This window comes from Erythrolamprus reginae, chromosome 2, assembly GCF_031021105.1.
Source record: "Erythrolamprus reginae isolate rEryReg1 chromosome 2, rEryReg1.hap1, whole genome shotgun sequence".
Taxonomy (NCBI): domain Eukaryota; kingdom Metazoa; phylum Chordata; class Lepidosauria; order Squamata; family Dipsadidae; genus Erythrolamprus; species Erythrolamprus reginae.
The window spans coordinates 210,538,537-210,565,115 of NC_091951.1; the positions used below are offsets into that span (position 1 = coordinate 210,538,537).

Sequence of the window (26,579 nt, forward strand, 5' to 3'; positions counted from 1 at the left end):
TGCCTCCAACTCCAGCCATATATATATTTTTATTTATTATTAGATCGTTATCTCATCTTTATTACTTGATAAGTAACTCAGCCAAGGTGTCAAATAGCAATAGCACTTAGACTTCTATACCGCTTCATAGTGCTTTTGCAGCCCTGTCTAAGCGGTTTACAGAATCAGCATGTTGCCCCCAACAATCTGGGTCCTCATTTTACCCACCTCGGAAGGATGGATGGTTGAGTCAACCTCCAACAACAGCCCTGTGAGATGGGTTGGGCTGAGAGAGTGTGATTGACCCAAGGTCACCCAACCAGATTTCATCAGTAGAAATCATTGTCTTCTGGTCACCTTAATCACTACAGCAAACTTTTCCGGCCCTCGACAAAGAGCCACACATTTCTGCTAACAGTAATTGGAGTGCCCAGCTTGGATCCCCTTGGATGAATCAGAGAGGCGTAGGAGGTTCTGCCCTCAATAGCTTATACTGTAACAATAAATATGTTTTTGAATGTATTTTTGTTCTCCTTTTATTGTTGGAAGGGCAAGAGATCATTTCAGCAGAAGTAAATAATAAATCATGTTAAACTTTAGGCTGGAAGCTTATTGGAACACAGTCTGTTTTTTGGCTTTCTAATCGTACTGTGGCTATGATGACCCTCCCAAGGCAAACCAAATTTGTAGATTCTGCAAAAGCCATCCCATTTGGCTGAGGTGTGCTAATCATCCTGCAGCGCAGCCCCAATCCCTGCCCCTGCCCCTAGTGGCATTTCCCACAGATGCACAGTAGTTTCTCCTTGGTATATCCCATGCTCTCACTTAGAAACAGCCACCCACATCTGCACATGGCACCCAGGCACATGGCTGTGTGTCTGCCTTTGGCCACACATGCACAAGCAGGCACACAGAAAGAGAGAGAAGCAATCTGGGGGCCTGCATGGGTTGCCTCCTGGGTCCAATGGCAGGAAGCACCTGGCCTGTCTGACGGAAGCAGCCGGCTCTATCTGCTTCCTGTTCTTCCTGTTGTATTGGGGGTTGGGGAGACAGGCTAGTGCAGGGAGGATGGGCAGCTTAGGCTCTCTGTCCAAACAGGAAATGTGCAGAAGTGACCATTTACAGGTGACTAGATTCCCCTGACTCCACTGACTCTTGCTTGATTTTAAAGTATGGCAAATTCAAGAGGTCAATTTTCCTCTCTGGCACCAATGTCTCTCAGGAATTACGAGAGAGCTGGGCACATTCCTAGGGAGATGCTTCATTGTCATTCCTCTTTCCAAGGCTAGAGTCACCCTGGAGTGCTGTGAAGTACTTCAACGGTCATGGTTTGACAATCGGTAATTGTTGGCACATGACAGCACAGTCCACTCTCAGCTGTATTCAATTGTTGGCACATGAGTGGACAGCACAGTCCACTCTCAGCTGTATTCAAAACCAGAGTTTGTCTCCCCACAGTGGTGGGGAGAGGCCGAAGGGGAGGCTAGGCTATCCTCTTAGCCTAGAGCAGTGTTTCCCAACCTTTTTGGAGCCGCAGCACATTTTTCATATTTTCAAAATCCTGGGGAACATTGGGGGGGGGGGGCGCTAAAAAAAGTTTGGACAAAAAAAATCTCTCTTCCTCCCTTTCGCTCTGTTTCTCTCTCCCTCCCTCTTCCTTCCTTTCTCTCTCCATCCCTCTTTCTCTCTTCCTTCCTCTCTTTCTGTCTCCTCCTTCCTCTCTCATCTCTCTTTCCTTCCTCTCCCTCCCTTTCTCTCTTTCCTTTCTCTCCCTTTCTGTCTATCCTTTCTATCTCTCACCCCTTCTCCCTCTTTCATTCCCTTCCTCCCTTTCTCTCTCATTCCTTTCTCTCCCTCTTTCCTTTCTATCTCTCTTTCTTTTTCTCCCTCCTTCATATCTTCTTTCTCTCCCCCCTTCCTCCCTCTTTCCTTTCTCCCCCTCCCTTTCTCTTCCTTTTTCTCTATCCCTTCTACTTCTTACTCTTTCTTTCTCTCCCTCCTTCATTCAATTTTCTCTCCCTCCCTTTCTCTCTCTTTCATTTCTCTCCCTCCCTTGTTCTCCCCTGGGGCTGCCTGTGCCTGCCCTGCCCCACCCAACACGGACGGACAGCCCCCGGTTGTTGGTTCGTCGCCCCCCCCCCCCACACGGAGGGAGATCAGCCACTGGAGGGAAAACGGGCTGGCGGGGGCGGCGAATCCACCTCCCCACCTGGGTGGAGGGAGATCGGGCTGGCGAGGGCGGTGGATCCGCGTCCCCAGCTGCGCGGAGGGAAATCGGGCAGGTGGGCGGGTGGCCGCAGCTCCCTGCGTGCCCCTGGAAAAGGGTGCGCGGGGGGCATTTTGGGGTGCGTTGGCGTGCGCAGCCTACAGGGAACGGTGCCCGGGGCCGCTGCAGCCGGCAGCCTGTTTCCGCTGCCAGTGCCCTCCCACCGGGCCCCAAAGGACACTTGCCGCCGACGCCAGGGAAGGCAGGAAAAAGGCGCGAAGAATGAAGCTCTCCTTCTTCCTGCCTTCCTTCTTTGGGGCGCACTCTCACGATCTTTGATTTCCCAAAAGTATAACTTTATTGGAACACCATCTTGGAACTGCAGAAGTAAAACCAGCTCTGGTTTTCCCACTCAGAGGCTCATATAGTTAAACAATAGATTCCCTTTCTCCCCACCTCTGGGTGTCCACGTGGCCCAATTATAAATCTTCTTTTTGTTATGGGAACAGTCCTTGTATCCATCTAACACCTGCAGTAGTGACATTGGTGAGGTTCAGGCTCCCACAGTCCTAGATGAAATTTTAGTATTCCACTTCCCCTCTCCCTCCTCCCATTTGAATGGCAAGTTGAGGAGCAATAGAAGCTCAGAAGTAAAGCGATTCAATCTTGACATGCTGACCCCCTAGAGAAAGAGTAGACCTAGAAGAATATCAAACACAGATTAAAATTGTTACTCACAAATCTCGCTCTCAAACCCCCCTTTGGGTATCTTGCATGGAACCTTCTGACTAGTTCTTCTGCCTGACCTTATAGGCAGCAACCCACTCAGCATTGTCTGAGAGATAATCTTTCCACTGCACTAAGTATTGTAGTCTCCCCTTAAAATGTCTTGAGTCCAATATTTTTTTTATTTCATATTGTTCCTCACCTCCCACTACAACTGGAGGTGTGGCTTTCTTTCAACTGACCTTAATTTAAAGCCTTGAAAATGTTTTAATAAATTACAATGGAACACTGGTTGGATTTGATAAAGCACCTTTGGCAACTATAATTCCACCATGACCAGGTTTATAATCCGAACAACTGGGAAAGGCCCTCTGTTGGGTTGTTGGTTTGAGCGCCAAGCTTGGTAATTTGGTTGCAAATGCATTGATACAAACTTAACTCCTGTAGCTGTCTTAAATGGCTGCCATTTGTTCACCCCATATGTACCAAATTATTATAAGAGACTTCTGCGGAAGGCAGGAGGTCCGACCAATTGGTCTGCTAGTAACTCACATGTCAACATAAAGATTGCTCTACTATTCCACTAGTTCTCTCCTCCTCCCACCATCCCCCGTTAGTGCTCGGGTGGAGCTCCAAGCTAAGCCCTTGGGAGGAACCTATTAAGTGAACTCCCACCAGAACCTCCCCATGAACTATTCCCTCCCAGTTTAAAATGATGAATTTTGGAACTCCATTCAGCCGATAAACATGTTGTACAAACATCTTGGCCAGACTTCAGGCTGAAGGAAGTTTTAGACATGCAATGAAATGCACTTACTTCAAAAAAAGATTGACCACTGTCCAAATTACAGAATTGCTGGTGCTTTCAGACAATTCCACAATAAAGTCAATAGCAATCTCTTCCCATGGCCAGCAGCAGCAGCCTAGGCATCTTCCCTGGTAAGTGTTTCATGGATATACACACTAGGCAGCTAACCACATAGCTTTCAATGTGTTTCTTCATGTTAGGCCCTTAGAACTGCCTCCTAACCAGCTGAAGTCTTTTTACAAACCTGAAGTGGCATGCTGGCTTCATATCGTGGTTTTTTTGTGTAGGATCAGGGTTTTCTGAGACATACAGTTTTTCTCCCTTCCAAGCTAGGGCTTCCCTCATTGTCAGTTCTTTCTTATGGTCTCTAAACCACTCATCTTCCCTTAGATGCCATTTCAGAGCATTATCAGTCAGCTGAGGAGTGGCTAGTGGCTGTCGCTTTGTTGAGACCTGCACTGCCAGTTGCCAGGAGAGGATGATGGCGTTAACTATTTCCTCCCAGGGGCTCTTATATTGGGGCATTTGTGAGAGCACATCTGCAAGGAAATTCTCCCCCTGTGGCAACTACTGAAGAGTGAAATTGAACTGATTAAAGTACTGAGCCCATTGTACTTGTTTGGGGGAAGGGCCTCCAAGTTCTTGTGGCCTGTCCACCACTGTTCCCTCTAAGGTGTGCAGCCACGCAGCTGCGCACCCTCTAGGAAACTGCCGTGCAGCATTTTCCAAAGCTGCGCAATCAGGATGCGAAGGGTGCGGAGAAAGGAAACATCATGGCTCTGGCAACACGAGGCTTTTACTTGGATGGCCACTTCTGCTCTTGCTAGAACCTAGCCGGCAGCACCCCTCAGCCGCTCGATTGGTAGCAGGCTGAACCAATCATGGCTCCTCCTCTACACAGGGAGGAGGCACTGGGATAAGGGACAGGAGGGTTGAAGGGACTTTCGGAAGGAAGGTAAAGTGGATGAAAATACAACATTTCTCCAAGAGAAGCTGCTTCAGGTGACTGTAGCTTTTTCTCCTGCTCAGAAATAGAAGTGATATATTTTGCAAGTAAAATAAGTTACTCATTTAAATTTGATTCATTTCTAGTAAAAGAAGAGGTAATTTTGTAATAAAATGTTACTTCAAGTGGGAACATACTTAATCCTGTGTAATTAAACTTTTTCTTCCAATTATACTTATCATCACACCCAAGAGGATTGTTAAAATGAGTCCTGCTGACTTGTTTAAAACAATATAAAGGTTAGGATAATATTATAATAGTATGAATTTTACCATTAATCATTTGTTCGACATAATTAATATGAGTGTGGTTTCTCCTTATACAAGATAAATATCATTTTGATCTGGATGTATTATTTTGTTTAGGGTCTTTTTCAATCTGTCTGCAATTATTGACATAAATATTTTATAATCGATGTTTAGGAGTGAAATCGGTCTGTAATTTTTTATTTGCTCTGGGTCGGTTTCATTTTTATATATTAATGATCTTGTCATGATATAGGGTATGTAGCGTTTTTAAATGTGTCATTATATACATCTAGAATATTTCGCCTATTATTTGAGCTGTTACTTTGTAAAATTCGCTGGGGAATTCGTCTGGGCCTGGCGTCTTATTGTTTTTTTGTTTCTTAATTGCTTGTTCAAATTCTTACTTTGTTATTTCTTTATTTAATATTTCTGCAACTACTTTATCTATTGAATTTATACTAATTTTCTCTAAGTATTCTAATAAATCATTCTCTTTAATTTTGTCTTTTTGGCATAGTCTTTTTAGATAATTCAATGCTATCTCTTTTTTCTTCTCCAATTGAAGTTGGATTATATTGTTTGCATCTTTTAATTGTTGTATCATTTTCTTTTCTTTTTCTTTTTTTAAATTATATGATAACCACTGCCCAGTTTATTTGCGTTTTCAAATTGGTTTTGTTTTGACAGTTTTATTTATTATTTATTAATGAACTCAATCTGTATAGTCTGGAAGACAGAAGGAAAAGGAGGGACATGATCGAAACATTTAAATATGTTAAAGGGTTAAATAGGGTTCAGGAGGGAAGTGTTTTTAACAGGAAAGTGAACACAAGAACAAGGGGACACAATCTGAAGTTAGTTGGGGGAAAGATCAAAGGCAACATGAGAAAGTATTATTTTACTGAAAGAGTAGTAGATCCTTGGAACAAACTTCCAGCAGACGTGGTTGGTAAATCCACAGTAACCGAATTTAAACATGCCTGGGATAAACATATATCCATTGTAAGATAAAATACAGGAAATAGTAAAAGGGCAGACTAGATGGACCATGGGGTCTTTTTCTGCCGTCAGTCTTCTATGTTTCTATGTTTCTATTAAGGATAGATTTGTTACGGTACTACCAAATACGAAGCAGATATAGGAGAGATTTAATAGAATATGGAATATGTAAGAAAATAAATACAATAGACAAAATTTTAATAGGTCCAGAAAACAATTTATTACTAGAATGTATAATTATTTATTAGATTTTGAGAATGTAGAAGAATCTGTGAAAGAAATCATGATAGCATGGATAACCAACTTTGGTTACAACATACAACTAGATTGGGAGCAACTTTGGAAATTAAACTTTAAACTGACAATATCCATACCTTATAAAGAAAATCTCTATAAGATGTTCTACCGGTGGCACTATGCCCTGACAAGACTAGCAAAAATTTGTAATAATCTAAACAGTGAATGTTGGAAGTGTAAAACACCACATAAGAACATAAGAAGAGCCATGCTGAATCAGGCCAAAGTCCATCGAGTCCAGCATTCTGTGTCACACAGTGGCCCACCAATTGTACATGGGGATCTTGAGCAAAAAGAGAAGGCAAAACTCTCCCTTTCCCTCGACCCCCAACAAATGGTACTGGAGGGAATCCTGCCTGCCTCAACCAACATAGAGGCGGCACATGGACATCCGTTTCAATAACCACCAATATGTACTTGGCATCCATGAATTTGTCTAATCCTGCCTTGAAGCTATCAAGGCTGACAGCTGTCACAACCTCTTCTGAAAGTGAATTCCATAAACCAACAAACCCCTTTATTTGTCCTCGCTTTCTTATCTATGAGCTTTAGGGATTGCCCCCTTGTCCTAGTATTGTGTGATAGAGAAAAGAATTTTTCTCCATCCACCTTTTCTATCCCATGCATGATTTTATACACTTCGATCAAGTCACCCCTTAAACGCCATCTTTCAAGGCTGAAGAGACCAAGGTGTTGCAACGTGGTTTCATAAGGGAGGTGCTCTATTTCCTTGATCATACTTCTTGCCCTTTTTTGCACCTTTTCCAGTTCCTTTATATCCTTCTTGAGGTGAGGTGGCCAGAACTGTACACAGTACTCCAAGTGTACAGAGGCAATTTGTACAGAGGCAATACAACACTTACTTATTTTTGATTCCCTTCCTAATCATGCCAAGCATGGAATTTGCTTTTTTTACTGCTGCTGTGCACTGGGTTGACATCTTCATTGAGCTGTCCACCAAAATCCCAAGATCTTTGCCCCAATATGCATAACTTTGCACTTGTTTAGGTTAAAATGCATTTGCCACTTTGTTGCCCATTCACTCAATTTTGAGAGATCCTTCTGGAGCTCCCGACAATCAGTTTCACTTTTCACTACCTGGAACAATTTAGTGTCGTCAGTAAACTTTGCTACCTCACTATTTACTTCTACATCCAGATCATTAATGAATAAATTAAAAAGTAAAGGTCCCAAAACTGAACCTCACTTCTTTCCATCCAGAGAATTGTCAATTTATTGCCACCCTTTGCTTCCTACAATTTAGCCAGTTACCAATCCAGGACAAGACCTGTCCTCTAATTCTGTGGCTGAAGAGCTTTTTTGGAGCCTTTGGTGAGGGACTTTGACAAAAGCCTTTTGAAAGTCAAGATACACAATATCAACCGGGTCCCCTTTACCTATGTGTTTATTTACACCCTCAAATAATTTTGACAAGTTAGTAAGATATGATTTGCCTTTGCAGAAACTACGTTGATTTTCTTTCAGCAATGCCTGTTTTTCTATGTGCCCAATAATTTTATTTTTAATAATGATTTCCATCACTTTGCCTGGAACTGAGGTTAAACTGGCTGGTCTATAATTTCCTGGATCACTTCTGGATCCTTTCTTGAAGATCGGGATTACATTTGCTTCCCTCCAATCCTCAGGTACAGTGCCTGATCTTAGAGAAAGATTATATATTTTAGCTAGAAGTTCAGCAATTTCACACTTGAGTTCCTTGAGAACTTTAGGGTGGATGCCATCTGGACCCAGCGATTTGTTGACATTTAGTTTGGAAAGACATGCAAGAACATCTTCCTTGTTTATCTCTATCTGGTTTAATTCTTCTAATTCCCTTCCTGAGAAAACTAATTCAGGGGCAGGCAAATGCTCTCTATCCTCCTCAGTGGAAATGGAGGCAAAGAAGTCATTTAGCCTCTCAGCAATCTCCTTGTCTTCTCTGATTATCCCTTTCTGACCATTGTCATTGAGTGACCCAAATGTTTTTCTGGTTGGGTTCCTGCTTCTGATGTACTTAAAAAAGGTTTTGTTATTATTTTTAATATTCTTTGCTATATGCTCCTCAAAATCTCTCTTGGCTTTCCTGACTATCGCCTTGCATTTGGTCTGCCAGAGATTGTGATCCTTCCTGTTCTCCTCGGTAGGAAGTGCCTTCCATTTCTTAAATGAGTTTTTCTTCTTTCCAATAACCTCCCTTACCTCATTCGTAAGCCATACTGGTATCCTCTTATACTTTCCAGTCCTTCTTCTTTTAGGAATGCATTTTAGTTGAGCCTGTTGTAACATATTTCCAAGCATTTTGGAGGGATTTGACTTTTTTTAACTGTTCCTTTTAGTTTCTTCTTTACTATTTTCCTCATTTTGGCAAAATTCCCTCTGTGAAAGTTTAAGATCTCTCTGTTTGTTTTCATTGACAATTTGCTATCCATGGTTAAGTTGAAGGTTATTGTGTTGTGATCACTGGTTCCTATGGGCTCAGTTACAAAGACATCATGAACCAAATCCTGTGCATTAGTTAGAACCAAGTCCAGGATCCCCTTTCCCCTGGTTGGTTCCATGACTGTATGCTCAAGGGAATGATCAGCTAACATGTCGAGGAACCTTGTCTCTCTTTCATGTGTAGAACAAGAATTTACCCAATCTACCTGGGGATAGTTGAAGTCCCCCATTATGACTACCCTATTTCTTTTTGATGCCTTCTTAAATTCATTTTCCAAATAGGTATCTGTCTCTGGAGTTTGGTTGGGAGGGTGATAGCAGATCCCTAACGTCAGATTAGTTTCTTGTCCTGGGATTTTTATCCACAATGTATTTATTTATTTATTTATTTATTTATTCATTCATTCATTCATTCATTCATTCATTTATTTATTTATTAATAGAGTTGAAAGGGACCGTTAGGTCATCGAGTCCAACCCCCTGCCTGAGCAGGAAACCCTACAGCACCCCAGCCAAATGGAAGTCCAATCTCCTCTTGAAGGTGTCCAGAGTTGGGGAGTTCACCACCTCCCCTGGCAGGCAGTTCCATTGGTTGATCGCTCTGACCATCAGGAAGTTCTTCCTTATTTCCAGGTTGAATCTCTCCTTGGTCAGCTTCCAACCATTGTTCCTCGTCCGGCCCTCTGGTGCCCTGGGGAATAAAGAGACCCCCTCCTCACCGTGGCAAGCCCTCAAGTATCTGTAAACTGCTATCATGTCCCCTCTAGACCTTCTTTTTTCTAGGCTGTCCATGCCCAGTTCTCTCAATCTCTTTTCGTAAGTCTTGGTTTCGAGTCCCCTAATCATTTTGGTTGCTCTTTTTTGCACCTTCTCCAGAGTTTCGATGTCTTTTTTGTAGTGAGGTGACCAGAATTGGATGCAGTACTCCAGGTGGGGTCTGACCAGGGCATAGTAGAGTGGTATTAGTACTTCCCTGGTCTTGGAGCGTATTCCTCTGTTGATGCAGCTTAGGATTGAGTTGGCTTTTTTGGCTGCTGCTGCACATTGCTGACTCATGTTTAGTTGATTGTCCACCAAGACTCCAAGATCTCTTTCGCAGTCACTACTGCTGAGTGGGGTATCTCCCAGGCTGTATGTATGTCTAGGGTTCTTTTTGCCGAGGTGGAGGACTCTGCATTTGTCGGTGTTGAACCTCATGTTTCTGCAGGTGAGTTTGAATTTTCTTGAATTTCGAGTTCATGAGATTCTAACTCCTCATTTATGTACACGGCCATACCACCACCATTTCTCCCTCTCCTGTCCATCCTATACAGTTTGTAACCTGGAATCCTTGTGTCCCATTGGTTTTCATCTGTCCACCAGGTTTCTGTTATGCCAATAATATCAATATTGTTTTCTTTCACCAAGCATTCCAATTCCCCTATTTTTGCTCAAAGGCTTCTAGCATTCATGTACAGACATTTATATGTAATTCTGGTGCACTTTCAACTTTGACTGTAGATTTTGACTGTAGAATTTGACTGTAGATGGCCTATCATGTCCTTCTGGTTGACTATTACAATTTAATTTTCCTGTTGACTCACCAATGTGTGCATAACTTCCACCCTCCATATTTGGCAGTGCACCTTCTCGAATCGGAAGCTGCCCAGCTCCTGTCGACTTGCCCCTATGGATCAGTTTAAAAGCTGCTCTGAAACCTTTTTAATATTAATCCCCAGCAGTCTGGTTCCATTATGGTTCAAGTGTAACCTGTCCCTTTTGTACAGGTGTGGCTTGTCCCAAAATGTTTCCCAGTTCCTAATGAATCTAAACCCTTCCTGTCAACACCACTGCCTCATCCACGCATTGAAGCTCCTGAGCCTGTCTAGCTGGCCCTGTGTGTGGAACAAGTAGCATTTCTGAGAATGCAACCTTGAGGGTCCTGAACTTTAATCTTCTTCCTAGCAACCTAAATTTGGCTTCCAGGACCTTCTGCTTAGCTTTCCCAATGTCATTGGTACCGACATGTACCACAACAGTTGGCTCCACTCCAGCACTATCTATCAACCTGTCTAGATGTCTCTTGATGTCCGCAACCTTTGCACCAGGCAGGCAGTTTACCACGCAGTCAACACTTCCATAGCAAACCCGTCTCTCTATATCTCTAACAATCGAATCACCCACTACAAGAAGCCCCCCTCCCACCACCCATGGAGAAATATCCTCAGTGCAAGAGGATATGGACACATCCTCCAAGGAAGGGGTCCCAACTAAGGGAGCCTGTCCCTTTTCCACAGACTGATGTCCTCCCTGCCCAAGATCCCCATTCTCCAAAGCAGCTGGGGAGCTGCTCAGCATGGAGTGGGATGCTCCTACTGCATCCCTGAAGATCTTCTCCTGCCTCACTATCTCTCTCTCTCTGCTTCTCCAGGTCTGCTACCCTGGCTTCAAGGGAAAGAACCTATTCCCTGAGAGCCAGGAGCTCATTGCAGATGGCACGTAATACCATATATCATGGACATGCCCAGAAGCAGTAAAATTTTGTGCCTTGATTAGAAATTGGTTGAAATAAATTCTAAATTACGAACTAGAAATAAAACTGGAAATATACCTACTAGGTATTATCAGTGGGCATCATAAAAAGGCAAACTTATATCTTATAATCCATGTACTTACAGCGGCAAGATTGAGCTTTGCACAAAATTAGAAAAAAGAAAATATACCAACAAAGTAATGATAATCAGAAAGATACTAGAATGCGCAAAAATGTGTAAAATGATGATGGAATTGCAGAATAAACAGGGAAATGATTATTATACTGTATGGGGAAAATTATACAATTGGATAGAGAAAAAAACAGAAATGAAAAAAACCAGACAAAATAAAAGAGGATAATGTAGAAAAGGCAATGTAAAAACAACTTTATCTCAAAATGCATAAGTTTCCATAAATTGCTTGTATGTATTGTATGATGTGTCTATTTTTTTGTACGTGTTTGTTTATGTTTTATGTTTCAAAAAATTCAATTTAAAAAAAAAACTCCATTGTTGGAGCATTCACAACTTCTAGTGGCAGGTTGTTCCATGGATTCATTGTTCTAACTGTCAGGAATTTTCTCCTTAGTTCAAAGTAGCTTCTCTCCTTGTTTAGTTTCCACACATTGCTTCTTATCCAACCCTCAGGTGTTTGGGGGAATAGATTGACTCTTTCTTCTTTGTGGCAGCCTCTGAGACATTGGAACGCTGCTATCATGTCTGCCCTGGTTCTTCTTTTCATTAAACTAAATATACCCAGTTCCTGCAACCGTTCTTCATGTTTTGGCCTGTAATCCCGAAATCATCTTTGGTGCACTTTTTTTTAGAGTCTCAACATTATTTTTGCCTTGTGGCAACCAACACTGAATGCAGTATTCCAAGTGTGGCTTTACACTTGGAATACTGTATAATATCATAATGAGATGCCACAGATTTCACTTCCAGGCTCAAAATAGTAGGAAACTTTCCCCCCATCAACTATGGTTGGAAAATAATGGAAACTGTCACAAAAAGGTATATTGAGACACTCGCTTTTGTAATAAATGTTGGGCTTAGTAAGATTTACTGATACTGATTTTGGGCAGTAAAGATAGTTTCCTTAACAAAATTGTAGAGAAGCTGTCTCAGACAGTTCTCTTAATACAGAACTCTTCTAAAATTGAACATTAAGTAATATGCTAATTTACATTTCCAAACTTTGAACTGGAGGAATCAGTGACTAGACCGATATTTAGCAAGATATGTAGTATATTCCACTGTTAGTTGGCATTTATAGCCAAAGAAACATGAAAACAACTGTAGCCTTCCGTTAAAATGAAGCCTTCTGTGAACATAATATATTAGTTAGGAGCAAATATATATTTTAAATCTATTATTTCCACTCATAGTTTGGTTAACAAATAAGATATAAACAAACTTAATATGGTTTCTTCCCTTGCATATTGGCTGATCTATGTTTGTCTATTTGTAGTTTTCTGTTCTTTAAATTATTGATCATGCTAATTTCAGTGATGTCAATAGTTAGGTAATCAGAATAACAAAATAACATAGTTGGAAGTGACCTTACTCCAAATAATTATGCAACGTTGTCTTGGGTGGCATCTGCGGGGGAAAATCAGGTGCTCAGGCATGAAAAATGAGAGGCAGGGCGAAATAACGCCTGGCCGAAAATTGCCAATGGCGGGAAGCAACTCGGCTCCCCCCATCAGCTGGGGGGCATTCCCCGCGATAGCGTGGGAACGCCCCAGAGCAATCAGCGGCCGCTCGGGCATTCTGGGAAAGCCGAGGGGCGGGGCGTGTGCCCTTTATCAGGGCATGCTTGCCCCCCCCCCCTTCTCTTGCCCCCGAGCTTGCCGCAGAATGGACCAGCAAGACCTTTCTCCTCGATGCATCCTTTTTCGGAGCCCCTGGGATCGCTGGCGGTCGCCAGGGGCAGCTCAGGTTTGCTTTGCTTGGGGAGAGGGGGAAGGTGGTCGAATGGCTTGCGGGAGGCGGCGGCTCCGGCTCCCCCCCCCAACCTGTGTAGGTGGCGGCGGGGCGCGCAGGGGCTTCGCCGGCTTGGATTGTGATTTCCGACAGCCCGGCTGGCGACGGTCTTGGAGCTTTCCGGTGCCAGGCGGCCAGAGTGAGCGCTGGGGAGTGAGCGGCAGCAGCGGGGAGCCTTTTTTTCCCCTCCCCCCACATGGTTTGTGTGCCGAATGCGGGGGTCTCGGGCGGGCCGCACACAGGGCGACGCCAGGGGGGTGCCACATGGTGAGCCTCTCGCGCACACACCGTCCCCAGCGTGCCTTATTTTCATTTAGAGTTCTGTTTAAAAACCCAAAGAAATACATAAAGCAAATGAGGACCAATAAACCTCCTTGTAAAAAATGTACGATGTGGTTGAGAGATCTCTTCCAGCTCTGTTTAACTTTTTAAAAGTCTGGCAAGCGCATGGGGTTTTTTTCGCTGAAAGACCTCCCATACATATTCCCTTATCCATGGGGAAAGTGCAGAGTTCATTCTATGTTTTGGGTGGTTTTGGCCACCAGGGGGAGGGGGCTGCCTCGTGGAGCAGGAGTTTAGATTTGTGGTTATATTGGCAGCATTTTGGGGGCTGTCAGAGCTACCACCTCATGTTGGGTTGCAGCTTACCTAGAGGAAAGATTTCCCAGGGTGTGCAGATGAGCTGTTACATTCAGTAAATGGGTTGTCAGATATATTGGAGTGGATGGATGTTGTCATGGTGACACTCAGGGCCGTGTCTGGGGGCACATGAGGCATTTGATACATGTGGTTTTTCAAAGGCTTGAATGAGATTCAGGAGGGAAGCAATTTTAATAGGAAAGTGAACACAAGAACAAGGGGCACAATCTGAGGTTGGTTAGGGGAAAGATCGGAAGCAATGTGAGAAAATATTATTTTACTGAAAGAATGGTAGATGCTTGGAACAAACTTCCAGCAGACATGGTTGGTAAATCCATAGTAACTGAATTTAAACATGCCTGGGATAAACATATATCCATCCTAAGATGCCTTAATTTATTTAAGTTGGTTTACTTGATTTGATTGTGCATAAAATGGCGGAATTCAAATGTTTCAATCTTGTAAAGTTAAGTATACTTGAATTGCTTGGGACAAAAATGGACAAATTAAAACAATTTAATTTATTTAAGCAGGTAAACTTGAATGTGCTTAATGAATTATCAAAATGATTTAATTTATTAAGTTAATATATTTGAATTGAGTGAGCTTAAAATGAATTAATTTGCAATTAAACTAATTTACTGGGGGGGCACAACACATGGGTTGTGATATGACAGCGGGGGGGGGCAAACTCCCCCCCCCTCTGCACGCCCCACCAATTCCACAGGGCACTGTGAGCATCCCTTTAAGGCAATTTTTAGAGAGAAATAATGCTCCTTTAGGTCAAACAAGCCACTAGGTTTTGAGCACTGGTTAGAACAAGATTTATAATTGAGTCATAATGTGGTGGACATAGAAATGGTAAGGGGATTAAAACTTTCATATTCGGAAATGCTTTTCAGCAGCCCGGTCTCACTACCATTTGTTAACAGTTCTTTCATACCTAGTGGATAATGGTGCCCTCCTATGGCATTTTCTCACAAGAGGGACAATATCAATCAGGGATAGTAGCCATGAAACCAGGTTAGGTGGGGTTTGAGCAACTGGGTCTATGGAAAGACTGCTTTGTCAGTGAAAATGGCTTTTAGTGATCAAAAGACGGTAGCATTACTATAGACCTTGGCCCCTTTTGTTCATCATAGCTTGAGGGGACTTAGCTGGCTTCTGACAGCAACTTTGCAGTTAAAACCTTGGCTTCTGCTCATAAGCGGGTTTAGCAGAAACACTACAACAAATGATGAAGGCTTTCTGCTACTTGGGAGACTGTTAATCTTTATTACACTTTTATCAAACATATACCTCTGCACTCCATTTGGAACAGCGCTGCTGAATATAAAAGGATTTGTTTCTTCCTATGTAAGGATCGCCTACTGAGAGCACTGTGCAGAAATATATCTTGGCCTTTCTTTGAAGCACGGTGGAATGGGGACCTAAGAAGCTATTTGGCAGACAGGTCTGGCGTATGTTTCTTTACCACATTGAAAATAGCAATTAGGTTATTAGGCGGTAAGTAAATATAGCCTCATGCTGCTCCCTTACCCTCAATTTAAAATAAATACATAAATAATTGCTCTCACGCTTTAATAAAGGTCGACAGTGTTAATATAAAGTGTTATAGGAAGTGGAATATAGTGAGCTATGTTCTACACCTGACATAGTAAAATTTGCTTATTAAAGCTTTTGTCGAGAATATATACATGTTATCAGGCTGGAGGTTTACTTTTGTATGTTTCCTCTTCACTTTCAAGTTGGCTTAATGGCAATCCTCCTGGTCAAATAGGCCCCATCCCTTTTCCTGAGGAATTATCTTTGTTAATTTGATGGCGATACTTAACTAGTGATGTACTGCACTAAGGGATTACTTGGTAACAGGGTTTTATGTGCTTGCTCCTGGGTAATTTTATTATTATTATTATTATTATTATTATTATTATTATTATTATTATTATTATTATTTTCATGATGTGCCGGAGCCTGGAGCAGTTGCGCATGGAAGTCATTATGTCTCCATGAATGGTGCTACTAATATTCTGAATTTTGCCACATTTCCAAATGTAAAGTTGTACTGAGGTCTATAACAGTACGGATGCAGTTGGTAGCAGGCCTTTTTCTGTACCAACAAAACTGAAAGATACTATTAATCATAACTACAGCCTGCAGATCCCCATGTCATTACCACGCTGAAGGTTGGAAATCTCCTAATTTCTGGTTAGTCCCCTCAGGATTAAGACAATGAGGAACCGGATTGTGGGGGCAATTGTCTGGCTCTGTTTGAAAAGTGCTATGGCTGACATGTTGTGAGCTGCCATGAGTCTAAGGAGAAGGGCGGCATAAAAATCGAATAAATAAATAAATAAATAAATAAATAAATAAATAAATAAATAAATTAGTCAGTTTATCTCAGCCCCTTTAGTTTGTTCATAAGGAATGGTGTAGTCACTTACTGGAATGGGGTGCTTGCAAGAACGCTAAGCATTGAGGTTATCTGAATCAAATGCACGCTTGAGTTGATTTTAGCTTAATATGAGTTATTAAGCATTATATTAATTGTTTTAGTGAATAATAATTTAGAAAATGTTATTATCATAAACAATATTGAAGTCGTGGTGTCAGCTTGGTACCATTGATATTATGGTTATATTGATTAAGTCATGTTGGTAAAGCTAATCCATGCGCTAACGGTAAAGAAAGCATTGGCATGGGCCTTTGCTTATCGTCATAAATTTCTTGCAATTATTCTACTCCCTGGGTGAGCAGGCAGGGCCGCGGAGCATATTGGCTAATCACCGTGGCATTTTAATGCTGGAGGAAGAGTATTATGATTGCCTGAGAGGAATACAGGAATATGGGTCTGCGACTATGGTGTACAGCTGGCCCATCGGTGGAGGGAAGCGAGACAGCAACAGGAGGCCCAGTCCGTTAACAGGGAGTATGTGTGCATGGGCAGGTGGTTGGCAGCCACATGGCATAGGCTGGGGCACAGGGTACCCAGAATTGGTGGACGGCGCCATCGCTCAAGCAAAGGAGTGCAGGTTGGACCACATGGTTACATGCCATCATGTAGGGGCAACAGGTGGGCTTAGCTCTCCTAACAAAAGACCTCAGTGTCAAACTATTTGAGGATAGGGGGAATGATCAAGAGATGGTCCAAGGAAAGGACTCAGATTGGGGAGAAATTAGTAAGCCGCTATACATTGCCCAGTTTCAGGGGCAGCGAGCATTGGATGAGATCCAGATCCTCACCCAACAAGGCGAGGCTGTTTCACACGACAGCCATAAAAATTGCCTTTGGGACATGGTAGGTCTGCAAGGTGCTGTCATGATCGCATAGTAGTGGATCATGCAAGGTTCCCTGGGCCTGCAAACTGATGTTAAATGGGGGCTGCGGCAGCTGCGTTGGTTACGCACGGTGGCTGACCAGTAACGCAGATGGTGGATTGATCACTGGCCAGGTATATCAAACAAGGATATATGCTGGGGTATGATGGACTCAGTGCAAGTAAAATGATGAAGCCAGGGAATGGTGCCTTTTTTACCATAAGAGAGGCCTCCACTGAATAAATAACAGTTAAGGGCCGTTACAGGAGGATCGGCAGGATATCGGGTGGTATTCCCTCAACAATACTGAATGCAGGTTTCAACAAGTTCTCAGCAAAGTAATGAATCCGGTGGCAGATGGAAGTCAGTAGCTTTCATGAAGTAGATTCAGAGCACCTGAGTACAAGCGCTTTTGGGATCGGGTGGCTAACACTGTCTTTGTATCCTTATCGTTTCTCTAGGTCCTGGCCCTGCTCCACTTTATTACGTGCGAAATGCGAAGGAGCTGCCCTTCCGTTGCCCACAGTAGTGAACTGTGGCCACAGCGTGGCTTGGTGGCTGAACGTTGAGCTGCAACATTATCTTCAGGAATGTGGAGGTTGCTGAGTCGCTGGGGCTTCAGTGGAAAGGCTTGAGCTCGGAGGTCTTCGTTGGAGACGGGCCTCTTCCGTTGTGAGAAGTCGGGAGCAGTGATGGGCCGGACCCAGATTGTTGGTGTTGCACACGGGTGGCAACGACCTGGTGGTGGTGAAGGACTTGGCTCAGTGGCGTCAAGTCAGGGCAGACCCCCGGGGCTTGCAGAACATATGGACCAGATTGTTGGTGTTGCACACTGGTGGCAACGACCTGGTGCTGGTGAAGGACTTGGCTCAGTGATGTCAGGTCATGGCAGACCCCTGGGGCTTGCAGAGCATATGGCTCGACATACAATTTGTTGGAGGACTTGGCACAGTGATGTCATGTCATGATGAACCACCGGTCGTACGGGGCCTACGGCCGTGGTGTGTGGTTTTGATACCCCCACATGGAGGGGATGCGGAGTCACCGTCATACCAACAGCAGTTGACGGGACCAGGATATGGGTTAACATGGCAGGGGGAGGTAAAGTGATCAGACACCCGGGCATGTGTTTTTAAACCCCCCCTAGCTTTCACTGGGTCAATTTAGGAAGATGTCAGGAGTGGCAATTTTACACAGACCTGCAGTGGTGCCTGCGTGAGCTGGAGCAGGCTTAGATTGGGAGCAGGGGGCCAAGATAGAGATCTGACCCCTTGCTGTGGCAGAAACGGGGCGGAAAGGGTATCAGTAGCAACTGTGTGTTCTCCTTTGGGCATCTTTTGTAAGATGATTGGCACCCCCATTGCACAACTCAAGCTTCCTCCACGGACAGAGAGGTGTGAAGGGGGTGCCCTTGGGGCTCACCTACATCATTTCCGGTTCCGGGTCATGCAAGGCGAGCCCTCCCACATGCTGGGCATGGCTTTCTGGTCGGGAGTAGGTGGGGCATGCCTCACCCTGACCAGGCATGGAGTAACGCCCATTTGAGTTGCCCAAGTATGTTGTGTTCAGAAAACTCCGCCCCATTTAGCGACCCCTTGTCACACTGAGGATTGACAGCCTCCAAAGACATTAAGAAACACCCAGTAGTTAGATAGTTAACTCTGTCTATTAATGTAGCTCCTCCCTCTCTATGATGTATTTGCTTTGCTCACTTCCTCCTCCTTGCAGGAAGAGAAGCTATTAAGCGTCCATTACGGTCTTAGTCCTCTAGGGATGTAGACGTACCTTTTAAGCCTCTTAAGGCTAACTTTATTTTTTCTACTTTTTATAATAAAAGTTTGGTTCATTTGAACATGCTTGCTTGTGCTTTAATACCCATCTGCCTCCGGAAGGTCTTACCTCAGTTCTAACCGACTGAGCTCTCTGCTGGTAGGATTTTCTGATCCAACATGGTAAGCAGTCGATGGTTACCTATTAAAGCAACAAGCGCTTACAAAACGTAAGCACACCGGCTTTTCCTCGATGCCAGCTAAAAGGAAGAAAAATCCTTTGACTCAGAGTTACATCGATGCAATTTCCGACTGACAGCTAGCTGCCCTCAAAGATCTCATTCATACTACGGAAGAGAAACGGAATTTCATCATGTCTCAGCAGAATCTGCCTGAATCCTCTGACGCTGACAATCCTCAACAAACTGTAAGTCTCTCTTACATGATTGAGAAGGGGAACGGAGATGAAGTTAGATCTGTCCATGGGGTCCCCATAGACAATACTTCAACTCAGCCGAGCGACGAAGAGATAGAAGAGGAAACTCTAACTCCCTCCCAAACTCAAAGCATCCAGTCATCAACCGTGCCTTTTAAAGCTTCGGCTAAGACAAAGCACTCTGATGATCAGGTTTCTCTGACTTCTACTCGAATTAAGGGAACCGCCTTGAATCTAGAAAGAATTGAGGAAATAATTGGAAAGCTTGAGAATGAAATTCAGGGTTTAGAGTCATTCTGTATTCATCTTGATAATTTACCTTGTGTCAAAAATATTGAGCAGCGAGAATCTTACTTTAGTTACTTACAGCAAGCAACTGAGGCAAGAAAAGAGTTAAGGGAATTAAAGAAATTGCAGTTAAAGTTAATAACTGAAAAGATGGAGTCTGTGTCTCTGGCAAATACCACGCATGCCCAATTCCAACAAGCTGATAGCGATGGAATGTCTTTGTCCTATCCAGCCGAAGGCAGTCATGCGCAACAGAGTCATGCCTCGATAATCTCACATTTCTACCCTGCTGCAGTGTCACAAATAGAAGCCTTTCCTTTACAAGCTAAAAGAGAAAGGGGGGTTGAATTACCCACAGAAGTTGCAAGAGAAAGGAGGGAGGATCCCCCTATACCAGTTGCAAGCCACGGGGGGGGGGCATTTTACCCACCGCAGCAAGTTACGCAACAGTGGCCACTAGTGGATGGTATGCACACAAAGCTAAGGCACTGCCTGAAGCTGGAACAAGCGGTTTTTTTCATCATTTTGATACTAAACCAAGTTTCTCACAAGCTTTTCAGGCTGCACAAATGCAAAAGGATCCAACTCCTCAACTTCCAGGAACCTCTGCTTCACCACAGAGACCTCCAGTCCTAACTCCACAGATGCCAACACAGCTTCCCCAGCTGCTTCAACCTTCAGTTTTGCCAGCGGGTGTTGTGGCTCAACCGCAACAGCCGCAAGCAGCTCAGATAGCTGCATCTACAAGGCAAACTATCACCTCATCAGCACTGAAAGGTGAGTTCGTATTGAAAGCAAATGGGCAGAACTATAAGATGTGGCTTCACAGGATTAATTTGCACCTACTGGCTCATCAGATCGATCAGATTGCTCTGAATCCCCCAGTAAGGTGCTGGACTGAAGAAGAAAGAGAAGCTGACATAAAAGCAAAACTTCTCATTCTTATGAGTATAGACTCACAATTATCAATCAGGTATACACCTGACATTACTTCTGCTGAGCTGTTAGAGTCACTACACGGCATGTTTAGGCCAATTTCAGATGAAGGCAACTTCATTCTGATATCCAAATTTCATAATATTAAACTTCCTACTGGGAATGAACTTGCTCCACACTTATCCAAGATGCTATCTATTCATAAAGATTTGGAGGAGAGAGGATATCACATGGACAATACCCAAGTCAATGCTGCTATCATAAATTCCCTTCGCCCTGAATGGAGGGAAGCCATTTACAAGTTTAATATGTACCCATTGGCCCAAAAAACAACACAGAGACTCTGTAACATGCTAACTGAAGAAGAAGAGTTGCTGCACACTAACTTTAGGCCAATGTCAGCAACGCACAAACCTAGCTTGGCTAAGACCGGTCAACAGAAAACCAGTACACCAAGGTACTCACGCCAGAAGCAACCCAAGAAGGATGACACTCGCAAGTCTGCTGATTTGCAAAGTGTTCAATCTGGCGAATCTGATCCTCCCACATATCCAACTCAACCAAAGGGAGCACAGAAGAAAGGATCCCGAGGAAAGAGTTCTGGGACTGCAAAGACAACTCCCAAAGACTCCAAAGGTGAGAAAACTGCTTATGTAAACACTCTCCTCCTCAAAACTGTTCCTGACAAGAGTCCACTCTATGACATACATCAATTATGGACCCTAGACAGCGGAGCGGCCGTGCACATCGCATACCGGAAGGAATCCTTCACTGAGCTACACCAGACAGATGTCAAAGAGGTGTTTGGATTTGCAGAAAATCTCTCCAAAGTGGAAGGAGAAGGAAAAGTCTACGTCAAAGAACTGGACTGCCATATCTCAAGTGTTTTCTACGTTCCAACTGCTAAGAACAACATTCTTAGCGTGTATCGCCTGAGAGAAGAATTAGGGACTGTAGTAACCCATGAACTTACAGGATGGCAAAATTCTTGCTACTGCCATTTCCATTAGAGGTGTTTTTTATTTAAAACCTAAACCTCCAACTAAAGGTGGTGTAAGTATAAAAGTTCCAGTGGGCGAAAGCACAGGTCCAGAGAGAAAACCTGGTGCAACTATAGGTTCAGAGGCTCCTAAAGCCAATGAAATCTCCGAGGTTCCTAATGTTGTTACAAATGTTAAACATGTATTAACAAACAAATCTTTTCATTCCAGGTGTATTCACAGATGGCACCATCGCTTGGGGCATGCTTCTTACCCCGTTTTAGCAAAGATGTCTGAGTTTGTTGATGGTTTCAAAATTGATGGGGCTTGCAAAGTTCATTTAGACTGTAAAGTTTGTAACACAGCCAAGTCCAAAACATCTCCTACAGTGATCCCTCGATCATCGCGAGGGTTCCGTTCCAGGACCCCTCGCGATGATCGATTTGTCGCGAAGTAGCGGTGCGGAAGTAAAAACACCATCTGCGCATGCGCAGATGGTGTTTTTATTTCCACAGCAGCAGGAGCCGAAGATTGGGTTTCCCCGCTGCCTCGCTGCTGCTGCTTGTCCGCGCGCGTGCCGCCCGCCCCCCGCGCTGTTGCTGGGGCCGCTTCTCAGCTGAGAAGCGGCCCTGGGGTTTCCCCCGCGCGCGCGCGTGCCGCCCGCCCCCCGCGCTGTTGCTGGGGCCGCTTCTCAGCTGAGAAGCGGCCCTGGGGTTTCCCCCGCGCGCGCGCGTGCCGCCCGCCCCCCGCGCTGTTGCTGGGGCCGCTTCTCAGCTGAGAAGCGGCCCTGGGGTTTCCCCCGCGCGCGCGCGTGCTGCCCGCCCCCCGCGCTGTTGCTGGGGCCGCTTCTCAGCTGAGAAGCGGCCCTGGGGTTTCCCCGCGCGTGTGCCGCCCACCCGCCCACGCCGTTGCTCGCGCCTTACCGGGGCAAGAGGGGGAAGACCCAGGGAAGCCTCTGCCCGGCGGGGAAACTCCACCATCTACGCATGCGTGGAAGGGCACGCATGCGCAGATGGTGGAGTTTACTTCCGGGTTGAAAACTCGCGATATAGCATTTAGCGAACATCGAGATCGCGAAACTCGAGGGATCACTGTATACCTAAGTTTGCCCTTCGATTGTCTACACGCATTTTTGAATTGGTCCACACCGACGTTGTCGGTCCATTTCGGCCTACAATTGGTAAACGTAAGTATTTCTTAACTGTAGTTGACAGTTACTCACGTTTTGGCTATGTTTTTCTATTAAAGCAAAAATCTGAGGCATTTCAGGTCTTTAAAGACTTTGCTGCAGAGGTACTTACCCAACATGATGTCTGGATCAAGCGAATTCAAAGTGACTGTGGAGGCGAATTCATGTCGCAACAGTTCCAAGGATGGATGGCCAGGAATTGAATCCGTCAGCAGACCTCAGCACCCTCGACTCCTGCCCACAATGGGATTTGTGAACGGCGTAATGGCATCCTGCAAACGATGTTCCGTTGTCTTCTCGAGGATGCAGGCATGGACTTTTCATATTCGGGCGAAGCATTAAGGTATGCTAATTACATTGTTAACAGAACATGGAGTAGCGCAATACAAGAGACTCCTTATTACTTGCTTCATGCTAAGAAGCCTGATGTTCATAACATCTATATTTTTGGTTGTTATGCCACTGTTAACATTCCACTTGACCAAAGAAGAAAAGGAGGTCCTGTGTCAGAAAGATTGAGATTCGTCGGGTTTGATGAAAGCTCTAAGTACTACAAATTTGCTGACTCTCATCATAGAGCATATATTTCCAATTCAGCCAAATTTGAGGAAGACACAAATTGGTCCAGTATACATAGTAATGATACTTCAGTTTATTTTCCTAAGGATGGTATGGCGGAACCTGATTCTCAGGCAGCTGTTCCAGATATTCCTGATGTTCCAGATGATGAACAGTCTTCAACAGTCACAGAGGAAATCCCTGACGATGAACTTGAAGGCAGAGATGATGATGAACAATGGACCAGCATTCCAAGGCGTTCAAAGAGAACCACCAAAGGAACTCCTCCAAAGAGATTTGCACAGCAAGTATCTCAATCTCCTTTTCCTTTCTTGTGTAATAATCTTACACTTCCACCTGATCATTTTCACCAGATCAAACTTTTACCTGAATCTGAACAAGAGAAATGGTATGAGGCTATGGAACGTGAGCTGGACTGTTTAAAGAAACTGAAAGTGTTCCAACAGGTGGAGCCTCCTAAAAACAAGAAAGTCATTGGCACACGCTGGGTGTATAAGGTCAAACAAAAACCTAATGAAGAAAAGCTATACAAAGCTAGACTTGTAGCTCAAGGATTCTCTCAAATTTATCCAGATGACTACACTGACACATTTTCACCCACAGTCAGAAATGAGAGTGTCAAGATTGCTCTAATCACTGCTACTGCTTTGAACTTAGAGGTTTTTCAGTTCGATGTAGAGACTGCCTATTTGAACGCTGATCTGAATGAAGAGATCTACGTCAAGGGTGCTCCCGGGCTCCAGGACCGAGAAGGTGATGTCTGGTCTCTGAGCAAGTCTTTATACGGCCTCAAACAGAGTGCTCTTATGTGGTACCACCTCTTAACCCAAAAGCTAAATTCAATGGGCTTTTTAAAGTCCGTCTCTGATGAATGCGTGTTTACAAAAGGGCAAGGTAAGACTTATGAAATTGTTCTTGTTTATGTTGATGATATTGTTTACATTGGTCCCAATGAAAGCATGAGTGAAACTTTTGCAAAGGGTCTTGAGAAACATATTAATGATTATCTAGGTGTTCAGTTTGAGAAAACTGAGAAGGGGTTCTCTCTTTCACAAGAAAGTAAGGTTGACCAGCTTTTGCAGAATTGTAACATGTCTGATGCGAACACTTGTCGTTCCCCTATGCAGACTGATTTTTACAGGTTAACCCGAGAAGAACATCCTGAGTTTGACAACCAAACGCTGTATCGGTCAGTGATTGGATCGCTATTGTACATCAGCAGTTGGACAAGACCTGACATTTCACTGAGTGTGAATCTACTGTCCAGATACGTTGGAAAAGCAAGTACGTTCCATTGGTCTTGTATAAAAAGACTGTTGAGATACATGAAGCTTACTAAGGACAAGAAGTTGTTCCTTGAGCCGAAACATGATAAGTACCCTAAAGTGATTTGTTATGCAGATGCTGACTGGGCAGGTGATGCAGAAACATGAAAAAGTACTTCTGGTTACATACTGTTCTTAAATGGTTGTCCTATCTTTTGGAAAGTTAGGAAACAGAAGTTTATTTCTTGCTCTTCAACTGAGGCTGAATATGCATGTGTTTCTGATTGTTGTAATGCATTAACCTGTGTTTCTGCTCTCATTGATAGTATTTGGGAATGTCCAAAGAAACCAATTGTTATCATGGAGGATAATATTTCAGTCACATATATTGCTGAAGCTGAATGTGTTGGAGCTCGTTCACGGCACATTGACATCCGGTATAGAAATACCAGAGAGTGTGTGAAAGCAGGATTCGTGAAAATTCAGTATGTTCCTACTACTGACCAGATCGCTGACTTGCTGAATAAGCCATTGCCAGTTGATCAACATGAATACCTCTCCAACAAAATGTGCCTTAAGTGAATTGATGCCTTGATGTCTTGATGTCCCTTGTGTCTCTGATGACTGCCAAAGAAGGGGTGTCACGCTGAGGATTGACAGCCTCCAAAGACATTAAGAAACACCCAGTAGTTAGATAGTTAACTCTGTCTATTAATGTAGCTCCTCCCTCTCTATGATGTATTTGCTTTGCTCACTTCCTCCTCCTTGCAGGAAGAGAAGCTATTAAGCGTCCATTACGGTCTTAGTCCTCTAGGGATGTAGACGTACCTTTTAAGCCTCTTAAGGCTAACTTTATTTTTTCTACTTTTTATAATAAAAGTTTGGTTCATTTGAACATGCTTGCTTGTGCTTTAATACCCATCTGCCCCCGGAAGGTCTTACCTCAGTTCTAACGGACTGAGCTCTCTGCTGGTAGGATTTTCTGATCCAACACCCCTGCAGGTCTTTCTGTTAATATTTAATAAAGTGACCCATTTTACCCAGCTTGGTGTCCAAGTGTTCATTTCCCGTCCAAGGCAATGTGCTGTTCAGACCCTTTGCATTTCCACCCACACTGAAAAAAATTAGAGGGAGCATTGCTGTCCACACTTTGAAGGGAATTTTGCTGCCTTCCAGAAACTGCCTCCAGGTCATCAGTGCCCATCTAACGATATAAGTCTCTTTTTCCCATACTGCCCAATGTCTTTCAATGTTGATCAATTTTCAGGAAGTGTAAGCACAGGGTTGGAATGCTTCTCATTTCTTTGAAGCAGGATGGCCCCCACCACATTTTGGAAAGCTGACCCTCTTAGATCATTCCTCAATTGTCCTACTGTGACAAATTTTTGACACTAAGAACAAAGAACCAGCAGAGTTATCCATTAGAGCAGAAAGAAGTAAAGACCTAGAAAAATGCACCTGAGTCATAGAATCATAGAAACATAGAAGACTGAGACCAGAAAAAGACCTCATGGTCCATCTAGTCTCCCCTTATACTATTTCCTGTATTTTATCTTAGGATGGATATATGTTTATCCCAGGCATGTTTAAATTACTGTGGATTTACCAACCACGTCTGCTGGAAGTTTCTACTACTGCTACAAACATATTACTCTTTCAGTAAAATAATATTTTCTCATGTTGCTTCTGATCTTTCCTATTAAAAACACTTCCCTCCTGAACTTTATTTAACCCTTTAACATATTTAAATATTTAGATCATGTCCCCCCTTTCCCTTCGGTCCTCCAGACTATACAGATTGAATTCATTAAGTCTTTCCTGATAAGTTTTATGCTTACAACCTTCCACCATTCTTGTAGCCAGTCTTTGGACCCATTCAATTTTATCAATATCTTTTTGTAAGTGAGGTCTCCAGAACTGAACACACTATTTCAAATGTGGTCTCACCAGCACTTTATACAGCGGGATCACAA

General features: G+C 43.7%; 1 protein-coding gene across 1 annotated transcript in view; it reads left to right on the forward strand.

Moving 5' to 3' along the window:
- The first annotated feature begins 13,133 nt into the window (after nt 1–13,133).
- The window catches only part of ACP5 (acid phosphatase 5, tartrate resistant), a 44,397-nt gene continuing 30,951 nt past the window's right edge, over nt 13,134–26,579 (forward strand). Inside the window, exon 1 of the mRNA XM_070741634.1 lies at nt 13,134–13,162. The gene's annotated coding sequence lies outside the window, so the exon portion shown is untranslated. The remainder of the gene's footprint in view (nt 13,163–26,579) is intronic.